At 39.8% G+C, this 14747-nt stretch overlaps 1 long non-coding RNA gene across 1 annotated transcript in view; it reads left to right on the top strand.

Moving 5' to 3' along the window:
- The window catches only part of LOC140736576 (uncharacterized), a 92721-nt gene extending 89608 nt beyond the window's left edge, over nt 1-3113 (top strand). The window contains exon 3 of the long non-coding RNA XR_012100977.1: nt 2136-3113. This is a non-coding gene — a long non-coding RNA (uncharacterized lncRNA). The remainder of the gene's footprint in view (nt 1-2135) is intronic.
- Nucleotides 3114-14747: the final 11634 nt, after the last annotated feature.

Here is a 14747-nt window from a genome sequence, read left to right as displayed (position 1 = left end):
GACATTCCTTAGCACGGTCCTTTTCATTAGAATCTATTTTACAAATATTCTTAGATTTCAAGGCACTCCAATAATGAAACAAATAAATTAACATTCTGTTTAGTCCACTTCAAATACACCATTTATTTTCCTGCCCGTATGAACAGCTACTCTTTGTTAAACCTTCCGCTATTCAAATCAGCTTTCACCTATCATCATTGTGCATGATCTCGGATGTTGTATTTCTCTCTCAGTATGTAACTCTGCTGGTCATGAAAAGCAACAAGAATAGACTAAATCACATCTTTTCATACACACTAAGTGCTTAGTGTAAGATCAAAACAAACACAAGTCAAAGAAGTAAGCTACCAGAAGGCATACTAAGTAAATTTGGAGCAAGTATAATTAATGTGGACCTTTGGTATTTGTGCCTATGAATATGTTTTTACTTAATTATGTTACTTAATTCCAAGTTAATCTACTTTATCCCTGAAATTATCAATATTTCTGTCACAGCAGTTGTTCCCTTAAAATTGCTTTAAACAACTCATTTATTACAGAATATTTAACAAATCAAAAGCTGCATTAATAAGAGTAAATTGCAGTCATTGTCTAAATGAATTACCTGGTTCAGCTGTATTTAAAGCTTATGTTCCAAATAATTCAAAACAACTAATGCCCTGTTTAGGGCAAATATTTATCAGCTTTGCTCAGCTGGTAACACGCTAGGAGATGTGTTACAGCTACACAAGTACAATTCAATCCATATGTGAACTGACACACAATCAATTGTTAGAATTGCTTCTGTCAGGCAAAACAGTAAAATTTTGTGTATCTTCTGAAAGAAAAGCAACAAGATGTCTGCATTAAACATAGAAGAGGCCCAAGCATCACAATGCCCATGCTAACCAAGATGTGGATTTAAACTGCACACATGATCTGTATCTCTGCCTAAAAATAAAGATTAGCTTTATTTGTCACATGTACATTGAAACAGCGAAGGACACGGTGAAATGAGTCATTTGTGTCAAATCAAATCAGCAAGAATTCTGCTAGGGAGAGCTTGCAAGTGTTGTCATGCTTCCCAGCACCATCATAGCACACCCACAACTCACTAACCCTAACTCATACGTCTTTGGTACGTGGGAGGAAACCGGAGCACCTGGAGGAAACCCACATGGTTATGGAGAGAGTGTAGCAACTCCTTACAGACAATGGTAGGAATCGGACTTTGATCAGTGATTTCTGCCACTGTGAAGTGATTGCACCAATTGCTACGCTACCTTGTCTCCATGCCGATGTCCCTGTCTAAATGCCTTTTAAACATTGCTGTCGTATCTGCTTCCATCACTTCCCTGGTAGCACTCTCTGGGCACATTTCACTCTGTGAAAAACTTACCAAGTAAATCTCTTTTAAACTTCCTCCTCTCTCCTTAAAGTTATACTCGCCAGTATTTGACATTTCCATCTTGAGTAAAACACTTTGGCTATCTACCAATGCCAATGCCTCTCATAATTTTATGTAATTTGATAAGGTGATCACGCGGCCTAAAGAAAGCAATCCAAGTTGTCCAGCTCCCCTGTTAACTACTGAAATCTTGGGCAGCTGTCTACCAACATCACCAAAACTCAAGATTACTGGGTTACTTGGCTCATTATCATCTCCATGCAATAATGTTCATCCTATTTTAACATGTAAATCTGTAAGTTTTGATGCATCAACAATTCTAAAACAATTGAAGTTAAATTATTAATACTGGTGAAATTAAACATAGCTTCTTATTAACCTAAGAAATAAACTTGTAATTTTACAATTACCATAATCAAAGTATCATTTACTCCTTTGCAGAATTTTATACAGATGATTGTTTACTGGAGATATTAAACATATTCAAGCGGTAAATTGTATATGTGACCTATAGTAAAATTTATTGGTAAATAACAACCATGGGTTATAACAAAATATTTTTTTCTCTCCAGCATGACTCATCCTGGGTGTCCTGTAATCATCACCAATTTCCCAGTCCAATCATTCTTTCTGACATTTAATTATTACATTACATTCCAGTCCATTCCGTCTCCTCGGCATTATTTAAGCCTCTTTCCATTTTCCAATTTTTGATCAAAGGTCATCAACTTTATTTTCCTTTCCATAGGCAGTCCAAGTTGACAGCAACATCCCAAGCTCCATCGCGCCGAGCACTGGTGCCCCCCAGGGTTGTGTGCTCAGTCCGCTGCTGTTCACGACTGAGCTGCTAAATTCAGCTCAAACCACATCATCGCGTTCACTGTTGATCCTTGGTGGTCAGCATACAAGAGGAGGTAGAGAAGCTTCAAATGGTGTGAAAACAACAACTTGAGTCTCAACATAGACTAGACCAAAGATAGGATTGTGGACCATTCTCCCTTGCATGTCAATAGAGTGCAGAGCACAAAGTTCCTTGGTGTGCACGTAATGGACAATCTAACCTGGATCCACAACATCTCCTCACTAGTCAATGTTGTGTATTCAATACTTGAGTAATATTGTAAATACATTATTTGATTAAGCTTTCTTTATTTGTTTCCATAATTTATTATGTGTTATATGAAAGAAGTAGTGAATGACACACTCTATTACGCCACCACATCACAAGCAAGTGCCTCACTAAGAAAAAGCAAAATGAAAAACTAAGTAGACAAAACGTATCCTAGCTCCTGTGTTTTTCATTCAATTAGTTTCTGGAGTTAGAAAACGTAACAGTCAAGAAGACACAGCAGTGTCTACACTTTTGAGGAGATTGAGGCATGCAAGGTTCACCAGCCCCATTCTAACGACTTTCTACAGGAGCACCATCAAGAGCGACCTGCCTGGCTGCATCACTGTGTGCAAAGCATCGGACCATAAGGCCCTACAGAGGGTAGTGAAAACTGCTGAGAGGATCACCGGAGTCTCTGGCCCCTCTATTAGTGATGTTTACTGGGAGCACTGCAGACAAGTAACTGTGGAGGATCCCTACCACCCATCCCACAATCTCGTTGACCCACTACTGTCAGGAAGGAGGCATAGGAGCATCAGGAATAGGACTGCTACACTGGGTAACAGCTTCTTTCCCCTGGCTGTGAGACTAATGAATACCCTGAGGTCTTGTCACCAGGGCAGTAACTTATTTACCGTACTGTTTACCTGTGCTATGCACTACATATATTTTTGAATTATATTTTATAACTTATTTATGGTAATATTTTGGCTTATGTGCTGTGTGTGATACATGTTTTGTGGAAGCACTGTGGTCCAGAGGAACATTGTTTCGTTTGGTTGTATACCGTATATGTACAGTTAGATGACAATAAACCTGAACCTAAACTTGAACTGACCTGATAAGTATTTCCCCCCCTTTTCTGTTTTTAGTTCAGATTACTTAGATTCTTTGCTACTTTGCTGACAACTTTTTCTTTTCTCTCTTGCATCATTCATGTAGTGATTAAGGAGTTTGGCCCAGTAGCTGAGCATAGAGGGAATTTAAGAATCATTAAATATTACTAGGAACAACAATTTTCATTGAATATAAACAGATCCCTGAAATTGTTTTCCTAATTGCCATTAGAGGTTAGATTTTGAATTAGAAAGGGAGAATTAGATCAAACCTGATTGAATTTTAAGAGGGGTTTTAAACACTCATGTGGTTTAATGAGATGGATCAGGTGGATGTGACATCAGAAGATGAGGGTACAAATTATGTAAATGCAGTTAAAATAAAAGCAGTAAATAAATTATAGCCTAATCAAATGCAAAGGGTAAAGACCACAGATCTAGACTAAATGCATTTAAAAGATCTAGGAAAGACAGAGTAGAGGCACTTCAACATGCTTAATAATTTGAAAACAAAATAGCAGATCATCAGAAGACATCCAGGTGCCAACATAATAATCAAATTTACAACAGGAGAGAAAGTATGACCAGGACATACAGCAATCGGTTTAACATCAGTCTTAGCAAAAATACTAAAATTATGTTGAAATCATTTGAAAGTAAAATATCATAATGAAAAGTCGGCAGTCTTCGAAAAGAAATTTTTTGTTTGTCCACTCTCAATTAACTAACTAATAAAGTAACAGAGTGTAGTCAATGGTAATGCTGTAGACATAATTTATCTATATTTTCCAAAAGTCCGTCAGTATGGTGCCAGATAATATGCTAAGGAGTTGTCATAGAGTGTGAGTAGTCAGAAGATGAACAGTTGCCTTTAAATAAAACAGTGAATGGAGGAAAGTTAATGGAGTTTTCAGATTTTCTTTTTAGGAGGCAGTAAGTGAATTTGTATGAGAACCACTATTATTTACAATTTTATGAAAATTTTGGAATCAAAACTACTATTTCTAAATTTACTGAGGGGCTATTTAGTAGCAAAAAGGACTACTACAAACAACGAAAAGGACAATGGCCCATGCTTGTCCCAGCAGCTGCCTTGCTTGCTTTATGGCCATGGCAGCCCTTTGAGGCTGCTCCACCTTTCTGCAGCCACTTGGCTCCCAATTACCCTGCGATCTCTCTGCCAGAGCATTCTGCAAAACAAATAGACTGAGAGAGGCCAGGCCTTGGGTACTGAAGACCAAGGCCACACCTATTCTTCAAGCTCACTGTTCACTGGGCCTCCTCACTGATTATTAAAGACATTTAGAAGCAGAAGAATAAAATACATGAACACTGCAGCCACCTGATGGCTTTCTGTGGAAAGAACACTGTGAGATTCATCCCAATAATGAGTTTGCAGTTGTTGCAACGGCAGAAGAATTTCAATGATAAGAAAAAAACAAGCATGTTTTACTTGAATAATAACCTCAATTTGGTTTTAAAAGGCATCCCACAGAATAAATCCACAAAACAATAGAAGTTTAAAAATATTTAAATCAAGCTCAAAGGTTTATTTCTATAAAGACAGTGATGAAAAAGAGGGAATTCATGTTAAATCCTTACTAAAACATCAGGCTTGTAATATTGTAATATTGATTCTAATTTGGTTGTGTTATATAAAAAATGGAGATAAGGGGCCACTTAAGGTGATTTTCTAGGGCCATTCCTACTCGCACCACAGAAATTGGATCCTACCCTACTACCTCCAAGCTCTGCTTCAGACAAGGAGATGCTTTGTCCTTGGCAATAAATATGGAAAGTCTTTGCAGATTCAAAAGCTACCCCCCTCCCCCAGCTGAGCAGCAACTGTCTCCAACAGCAGCAGGCTTGAGAAGGACTCTGCAGACAATCAACCCCTTTGAGGCAGCAGACCAGACAACATCCCAGGGCAAGTACTCAGGGAATGTGCACACCAGCTCATTGACAGCTTAATGGACATCTTCAACATATCACTCATCCAGGCTGCTGACCCCGCATGCTTCAAACCAGCCACCATCATCCCTGTACCAAAGAACTCTACACCTTCAGAACTAAACGACTCCTGCCCAGTGGCACTGATGTCCATCATCAAGAAGTACTTTGAACAGCTGATAATGGCACATATCAAAAACTCCATCCCTGCCACACTGGACAGTCACCAATATGCTTACCAACAGAACCGCTCTACGACAGATGTATCTGTCATGCACCTGGTCCTGACACACCTAGAAAACAAAGACAGAATGCAGGTTCTCGATTTCAGTTTGGCATTCATTACCATTGTTCCACTGACCTTGGTGAACGCACTGCTGCTCCTCAGTCTAAATACACCACTGTATAACTGGGTTTTAGTCTTCCTAACCAACAGACCTCAAGTAGTCAGGATGCACAACCGCTTCTCCCTCTCCATCATCCTCAACATGGGCTGTGTAAAGAGCCTATTGCTGTTCACACATGATTGAGTAGCCAAACACCCGAGTATTCACACCGTCAAGTTCACCAATGACACGGCAGTGACGATGCGACGGCCGACAGTGAAACAACCTCTTTTTTAACGTTGACAGTTACTAACTTCAGGAGAACTCACACCACTCATTACATCGGCAGCACAGCAATGGAAACTATGAGCAGGCCCAAACTCCTGCGGTGCACATCTCACACAAGGTCTTGTGGTCCCTGAGCATGTTCTGCGCAATCAGGAAGGCTCCCCACTGCCTCTACTTTCCGAGGATGCTAAAGAGAGTTGGATTATGCACATCTTTACATGCATCACTCTACAGATATGCAATGAAGAGCATCCTAATTAGCTGCATCACTGCACAGTGTGGAAAATGCACTGCAGCAGACTGGAAGATTCTACAATGGGCAGTCAAACTGCACCAGCCTACCCGCCATCAAGGGTATATATGCAGAGAGGAGCCAGAAAAGGACCAGTAAACTCATGAAGGATCCCATCCACCCAGCTCCTGGAATGTTTGTCCCAGTCTCATTAAGGAGGAGTCTACATGGCATCCTCGTCAAAACCACAGACTCATAAACACCTAATCTCCTCAAGCAGTAAGACTGACCAACACCTCCACACCCCTAATCACCACTACTTTATCATTTCCTGTCAGCCATTTTACCGGCAGATACTCCTATGCCTAGCATCACTTTATAGTTATACAATCATACAATCAATTTATGTATATAATCTATCTTATGTGCTTATATTTATTGTTTCATTAATTATTATTGTGTTCTTTATCGCGTAGTGATTTTTTGTGCTGTATTGAATCCAGAGTACCAATTATTTCATTCTCCTTTATGCCTGTGAAAAGGAAATGACATCAACCAATCTTGAATGTTAAAACTTGAAAATTTGAGTAATGAATATTGTTGCAGAAAGAATATCTGCTCCCTACATACATGTCCATCACCACTACCTCTTTCTTTTACACTCCACCCTCATGAATAGTCTTTTCTACCACAAGTCGGATTTCAATCATTTCCCCCTCAGCTTCTTATGTTTTAAAAAAAAACATCCTGGCTTATGTTAAGCTCAGGGGCAAATTTAACCATTAAAGCTGAAATGATCTACAACAGGGAATAGAGAAAACAATAAGACTTTTCTTTCCCACCCTGCACCTTATTTATATGTTCACTAAATTCTTAATTTTCAACGTATGTTTAAAGCCACATTCTCTGCCCTCAGCGTGATATACCAACTAGTGGAGTGGTGTCACCGCAACAACCTGGCACTCAACGTCAGTAAGACAAAAGAGTGAATTTTAGTTTTCAGGAAGGGTAAGACAAAGGAACACGTACCAGTGCTCAGAGGGATCAGAAGTGCAGAGAGAGTGAGCAGTTTCATGTTGCTGGGTGTCAAGATCTCTGAGGACCTAACTGGTCCCAACATATCGATGTAGTTATAAAGAAGGCAAGACAGTGGCCATACTTCATTACGAGTTAGAAGAGTTTTGGTATGTCAACAAAAACACTCAAAAACTTCTACAGATGTATCGTGGAGAGCATTCTGACAGGCTGCACCACTGCCTGGTATGGGGGGTGGGGATGATGCTACTGCACAGGGTCAAAGGAAGCTGCAGATGGTCGTAAATCTATTCAATATACATATATTATAATTGATCTTTTTTCTTCTATATTATGTATTGCATTGAACTGCAGCTACTAAGTTAACAAATTTCATGACACATGCCTGTTATAATAAACCTGTTCTGATATTTCACATTTACGAGTTACTCTTTTTCACATTTTCTTAATCTGTGTGTTGCTTAACATTCAGTCAGATCTACTTTAGTAAGTCCCAGACTCCTTTCTCCTTCTAGTTTGTCTCAGATTTTCCTTCAGTATGTTAGTTCCAGTTTGCCTATACTAAATTGGTTTTCATTCTCGTAAGACTGACCTAACCAAATTGAGATCTTCCATTCCTGCTCTTTTTTCCCTTTTTTCATTCTCACATAAATGGAATCTGACTCACTCATGATATCTTCCACCAAAATTTTATCCAAATTAGTTCCATTGTGTCAGGCAGCAACTACGGAGAGGAATAAACAGTCGATACAGGCTGAGATCTTTCGAAGACTGGAAAGGGGAGGGGGAGCCAGAATAAGAAGGTGGTGAGAGGGGAAGGAGTACAAGCTGGCAAGTGATAGATGTAGCCAGGTGAGGGGGGTGGGAAATGAAGTGAGAAGTTGGGAGGTGATAGGTGAAGAGGAAGGAATCTGATAGGAGAGGAGAGTGGATCATGGGAGAAAAGGAAGGAAGAGGGGCACCAGAGGGAGGAGATAGGTAAATAGGCAGAAGGGAAGGAGTAAGAGCAAAGCAGACTGGGGAATAGGAAAAGAGAGGAGGGGGAGGGGAAAATTACAGAATTAATGAGAAATCAGTATTCATTCTGTCAGGTTGGAGGCCACCCAGACGGAATATGAGGAGTTCTTCCCTCCAGGCTGAGTGTGATCTCATCACGACAGTAGAGGATGCCATGGATTAACATGTCAGAATAGGAATAGGGAGTAGAATTTAAATGGTTAGCCACCTGGAAATCCTGTCTGCTGTGCATGGAGCAAAGTTGCTCGACAAAGACGTCCATCTGTAAGACGTGGGCTTTGCTGGTGTCCGTCCGCAGCAAGTAGGATTTCTAGCATCTGCAGAACCTCTTGTGTTTTTTTCCCATTCTGTGTCTCCAGGCTCATTGACTGTAACTGAATCCAGAACTCTTCCCATCACAAACAAGAGAGAATCTGCAGATGCTGGAAATCCAAGCAACACATACAAAATGCTGGAGGGACTCAGCAGGCCAGGCAGCATCTAAGGAAAAAAGTACAGTCGACATTTCTGGCTGAGACCCTTCGGCAGGACTCCCTTGCTTCTGATTAGAATCCAAATTACAGATTGAGAATTCTGTTCTTATGTAAACATTTTACACTATTTGTTCACACTAATTGTTAAGTTGCTTGAAAATTCCCTGACACTACTTATCTATTGCTTTGCAGTTTTCCAAAATTTGTTTACATATTGTCCCTTTCATCTCCTTTGGCTGCCATAAAGTCTAACTATGCTCTGAACTGTGTAAGTGCCATACATTTGTTCCTCAGTTCACCCCAGTAAGTCTCATTTGTTGATCATCCCAGCCTTTCATCCTTTTGCCCCATTTTGCACAATGTTTTATTTCTATTAATTTCTGTTTTTACCCACTAACAATCTTGTCTGGAAACCCTGTGGTAGAAGCCACAAAAAAAAACATAATTTAAAACAATCAAACCAGTCTAATAAAATCAAGTAAAAAGTCTTACATCTATTTCTGCTGAGTTCCTCCAAGGCCTTGAGGGTATTGCCTGTTTTGTATTTAATATTTCAGTAATATTTGAGTAATACTGTAAATATATTGTTTGATTAAGCATTCTTTCTTTGTTTTCAGAATTCATTGCATGTAAAATGTAAGAAGTACGTAAATGGCATACATCATTATGCCACCATGTCATATGTGAGTGCCTCACTGAAAAAATGGGAAAAAACTAAATAGATTAATATCCTGGCTCCCATGTTTTTTCTTTTAATCAGTTTCTAGAGTTACAAATGTAACAGTAGCAATGAGGAAGTTCTAAAGTGAACCAGAGATGAATGCCTACCTGTTGAAGTGTCACATATTTTTCTTTCAAAGTGGAAAGAATGATATTCAAGTTTAAAAATAGGCAGAAAATGGACAAAATTAACAAGCAATGAGTACAGCCTTGTGTTCATAATAGAAAGTACCAGGTGATAACATAAATAAATAAACAGACAAACAAACAGATAGGTAAATAAATAAAGCAGAAGTGGCTGGCTGCATTGGAAAGATAGATGCATTCGATTGCACAACAGATAACTAGAGTATATATACTGAACGAATTGAACCGTGTTTTGAAGAAAGTGAAATAGCCAATTAAAAATGAGTGCCAGTGTTGCTGAGTGCAATGGGTGGGAAAGCATACGGTTTGCTTAGAAGCTTAGGTCCTCCAACCAAACTAGCCAAAATGAGCTTCAATGATATTATGAAGGAAATGCAGGAACACTTAGAACCAAAACAATTGTTGATTGCAGAACACATTGGATTTCATAAGCAGAATCAAAAGAAAGGGGCGTCTATTATATGTGGCTGAATTGAAGAGATTGTCCAAGCATTGTCAGTTCAGTGATGGTCTTAATGATTCACTGAGAACTCAATGTGGAATCTTACATAAAGCATTCAAAAACGGCTCCTAATGGAAGCATAACTCACGTTTAAAAGAGCAGTTGAAATCACTGCGTCAAAGGAAAAGGCAGCCGCAGACACAATTGAGTTGCAGTTACAAATGAAAGTGAGTGTGCGACATCTAAACAAAAATATGCCTGGTCAAACAAATTGTGTTACCATTGAGGCAGGGGCTCACATACACCAGACCTGTGCAGGTTTAAAGACAAAACTTGCAGAAAATGCAACAAAGTAGGACACATACAAAAAGAATGCTGGGCAGACAAAAATGAATAGATTACACAGGGAAGAGAAGATGATAAAAACACAAGTTGCAGTTTCAAGAAGAACACCAATCTGCATATTATTGATTAAAAAAACTGATAATGATTAGAGGGACACAGGACTGTGTAGCCTTGAGACTTAAAATGTGAAAATTAACAAGCAAGATGGCTTACACCAGAAGTAAATGACAAATTAATTAAAATTGAATTGAATACTGGCTCAGCTGTTTCAGTCATTCCACAAAATGAGTTTGAACAGCATTTCAAAGATACTGAACTGAAGCCTGCAGATATCCAACAAAGAACTTATACTGGAGAAAAGTTAACTCCTGTGGGAGTGACATTTGTAACAATGAAATGCAACAACAAACAAGCCACATTCAGCTTGTATGTGGTAACAACAGGAGGACCAGCAATGTGTGGATATGATTGGTTAAGACAACTACAACTTGATTGGGGGTCCATTCACAATTTGCATGCTAAATTCCCTACAGAAGACTCAAGTGAAAAGGAATTAAGAAAGACCATAAAACCATGAGATTTTGGAGCAGAATTAGGCCATTTGGCCCTTTGAGTCTGCTCTGCCATTTCATCATAGCTAATCCAATTCCCTCTCAGGCCCAATCTTCTGCCCTCTACCCATTACCCTTTATTCCCTCACTAACCAAGAACTTATCAACCTCTGCCTTAAATATATCCAATGACTTGGTCTTCACAGCCACCTGTAGCAACAAATTCTACAGATTCACCACCCTCTTGCTAAAGAAATTCCTCCTCATCTCTGTTCTAGATGAACATGCTTCTATTTTGAGGCTGTGCCCTCTGGACCTAGACAGTCCTACCACAGGAAACAACCTCTTCATATCCACTCTATCTAAGCCTTTCAACATTCAATAGGTTTCACTGAGATCCTCCTTATTCTTCTGAATTCCATTGAGAACATGACCAGATCTTCATATGTTAACCCTTTCATTCCCAGAATCATTCTGGTGACCCTCCTTTGAACCCTCTCCAATGTCAGCACATCCTTTCTAGATAAGGGGCCCAAAAGTGTTCACAATACTCCAAATGAGTTCTTACCAATTCCATTAAGCCTCAACATTACATACTTGCTTTTATATTTTAATCCTCTTGAAATGAATGCTAACATCACATTTGCCTTCCTCATCACCAACTCAACGTGCAAATTAACCTTTAGGGAATCCTGCATGAGAACTCCTAAGCCCCTTTGCACCTCAGATTTTTAAATTTTTTTCTCCATTTAGAAAATGGTTGATACTTTCATTTCTTCTATCAAAGTGCATGACCATACACTTCCCAACACTATATTCCATCTGCCACTTCTTTGCCTTTTCTCCTAATCCGTCTAAGTCCTTCTGTAGCCTCTCTACTTCCTCAAAACTATATGCCCCTCCACTTATCTTCATATCATCTGCAAACTTGGCCATAAAGTCATCAATTCCACTATACAAATCATTGACATATATCATAAAAAGAATCAGTCCCAACACAGTACTCTGTGGAACACTAGTAGTCACTGACAGCCAGGCAGAAAAGGTTCCTTTTATTCCCACTCTTTGCCTCCTGGCAATCAGCCACTGCTTTATCTATGCTAGAATCTTTCCTTTAATACCATGGATTCGTAGCTTGTTAAGCAGCCTCATGTGTGGCATCTTGTCAAAGTCCTTCTGAAAATTCAAGTGCACAACATCAACCAATTCTCCTTTGTCTATCCCGATTGTTATTTCTACAAAGAATTCCAACAGATTTGTCAGGCAAGATTTTCCCTTGAGGAGACCATGCTGACTATGTCCTATTTTATCAAGTGCCTCCAAGTATCAAGAAACCACATCCTCAACAATTGACTCCAACATCTTCCAAACCACTGAGGTTAGATTAACTGGCTGATTATTTCATTTCTTCTGCCTCTCTCCTTTCTTGAAGAGTGGAATGATATTTGCAATTTTCCAATCCTCTGGAGACATGCAGAATCTATTGATTCTTGAAAGATCATTACTAATGCCTCCACTATGTCTTCTGCCATCTCTTTCAGAACCTGGCTGTGTAGACCATGTGGTCCAGGTGATTCATTTATCTTCAGACCTTTTAATTTCTCAAGCACCTTCTCTCTAATAGAGGTAACATCATTCACTTTTGCCCCCTGACGCTCTTGAACTTCTAGCATACTGCTACTGTTTTCCACAGTGAAGACTGATGCAAAATACTTATCGAGTTCACCTACCATCTCCTTGTCTCCCATTACTACCTCTCTAGTATGATTTTCCAGTGTATATTTGACAAAACTTTGGTATTTCCTTTAATGTTATTAGCTAGCTTACTTTTGTATTCCCTCTTTTCCCTCTTTATGATTTTTTTAGTTGCCTTCTGTTGGTTTTTAAAAGCCTCCCAATCCTCTAATGTCCAACTAAATTTTTCTCTATTATATGCTCTCTCTTTAGCTTTCACGTTGGCTTTGACTCCCTTGTCAGACATGATTGCGTCATCCTGCCTTTAGAATACTTCCTCTTCGTTGGGACGTATCTACAGTATATTGAGCCTTTCAAATGCCTCCCAGAAATTCCAGCCATTGGTGCTCTGTGGTCATCCCTGTCAGTGTCCCCTTCCAGTGAACTTGGGCCAGCTCCTTCTTCATGCCTCTGTAATTCCCTGCCTGTTCTTTGGATACAATGTGCATCCTCAGATGTTAAGCTTCCAGTCATAGTCTGGGAGGCACTGGATGATGCCACAGCAATGTTTAAGGACGGTATAGGAAAACTCAAACATATCAGAGGTAAAATAGTGTTAAATGAAAATGCCAAGCCTGAAGTTTACAAAGCCCATCTCGTTCCTTATACCATCTGTGATAAAGTAGCCAGTGAGCTAGATTAGGTGAAGGCTGAAGGAATTCTTTCCAAGATTCAGTGGAGCCCAGGGCCAACACCAGTGGTCTCAGTAGTCAAGAAGAATGAATCTGGCAGGATTTGTAGTAATTTTAAGCTCACTATTAACATTGTACTGAAAGTAGATCAATAACCACTGCTCAGGATAGAAGATATCTTTGCAAACCTTTCTGGAGAGAAGGGAAAGGTCTTAGCTGAGGCCTACCTACAGATGGAGATAGACAAAGATTCCAAAGATTCCAAACATTAACACTATCAGAATGGTTTTATGGCTGTAATAGGCTTTTTTTTTTGCACGTGCACTCTGACAAAAAGCTATAGACCAGGTGCTGCAGGGCTGTCCAGGCACTCAGCGTTACCTGGATGACATCATTGTCACCAGTGGGGATGAGTTAAAAAGATTAGAAGCTTATGGGCTCAAGCATGACACAAGTGTGAATTCTTTAAACCGAGCATCGCTTACTGCGGTATCATTGACGCACAAGGATTACACTATGTGTTGAGAGAATTCAAGCAGTGCTGGATGCCCTAAAACCAAAGGATGTGTTAGAGTTCCTGTCCTTTTTAGGATTTGTCACTTACTATAAGAAGTTCCTGCCAAACCTGGCAACTGTGCCCCACCCCTTGAATTCATTACTACAGATTGGGAAGAAATGGCAATGGATAAAGCAGCGGGAGGAGGCTTTCCAAAAGACAAAGGAAATTATGTCAGACACTGTACTCACATATTATGAAACACATTGTCCGGTGAAGCCTGCCTCGCCTTATGATATAGGTGCAGCCATGTCTCATGCTTGGAGTGATGGAAGTGAAAGCCCATAGCTTTTGCACCACATTCCCCTACTGCTGCAGAGAAAAATTATGCGCAGGTTGACAGAGAGGCCTTGAGTCTGGTTTGGGATGTAAAACGTATCAACCAGTACCTGTATAGGAGAGAGTTTACCCTTATTATTGATCATCAACCACTGGTATCCATTTTCAATCCACAGAAGGGTGTTACACTGACAGCAACAACATGAATGCAGAGATGGGCTCTGTCTCTTGGAGAACACATTTACAAGATTGAACTCAAGAGGACATAGAAATCATAGAAATGCTAATCAATTGCACCATTTTCCCTTGGAAAAGGAAATACCAGAAAAATTTACGAAAGAGGACACTCCTCTTGATGTGTTCTCCCTAATGCCAATTGCAAGTCTCCGTTTTATGGCAGAGATGATCCAAAAGGAAACCAGAAAAGACCCCACACTGTCTCAGATCTACATGGCAACCCAGAATAGCTGGAATGTGCAGCAGAAATTCCAGTTCTACCATTTACCAGTGCTGGGATGAACTTGCCCTTGACAGGGGTTGCCTTATATGGGGATTGAGAGTCTATAGAATGCACACTACACTGACTCTGAATCAGAAGATCACCAATTTCCTCCTTGCATACCACAATGCAGCACACTCTACACCCAACAACTCACCAGCAAAGCTGGTCCTCAGACGTTTCTTGC

This window comes from Hemitrygon akajei, chromosome 12, assembly GCF_048418815.1.
Source record: "Hemitrygon akajei chromosome 12, sHemAka1.3, whole genome shotgun sequence".
NCBI classification, from domain to species: domain Eukaryota; kingdom Metazoa; phylum Chordata; class Chondrichthyes; order Myliobatiformes; family Dasyatidae; genus Hemitrygon; species Hemitrygon akajei.
The sequence above is the reverse complement of the archived record's forward strand: the minus strand, read 5'-3'. Positions and strand labels throughout refer to the sequence as shown.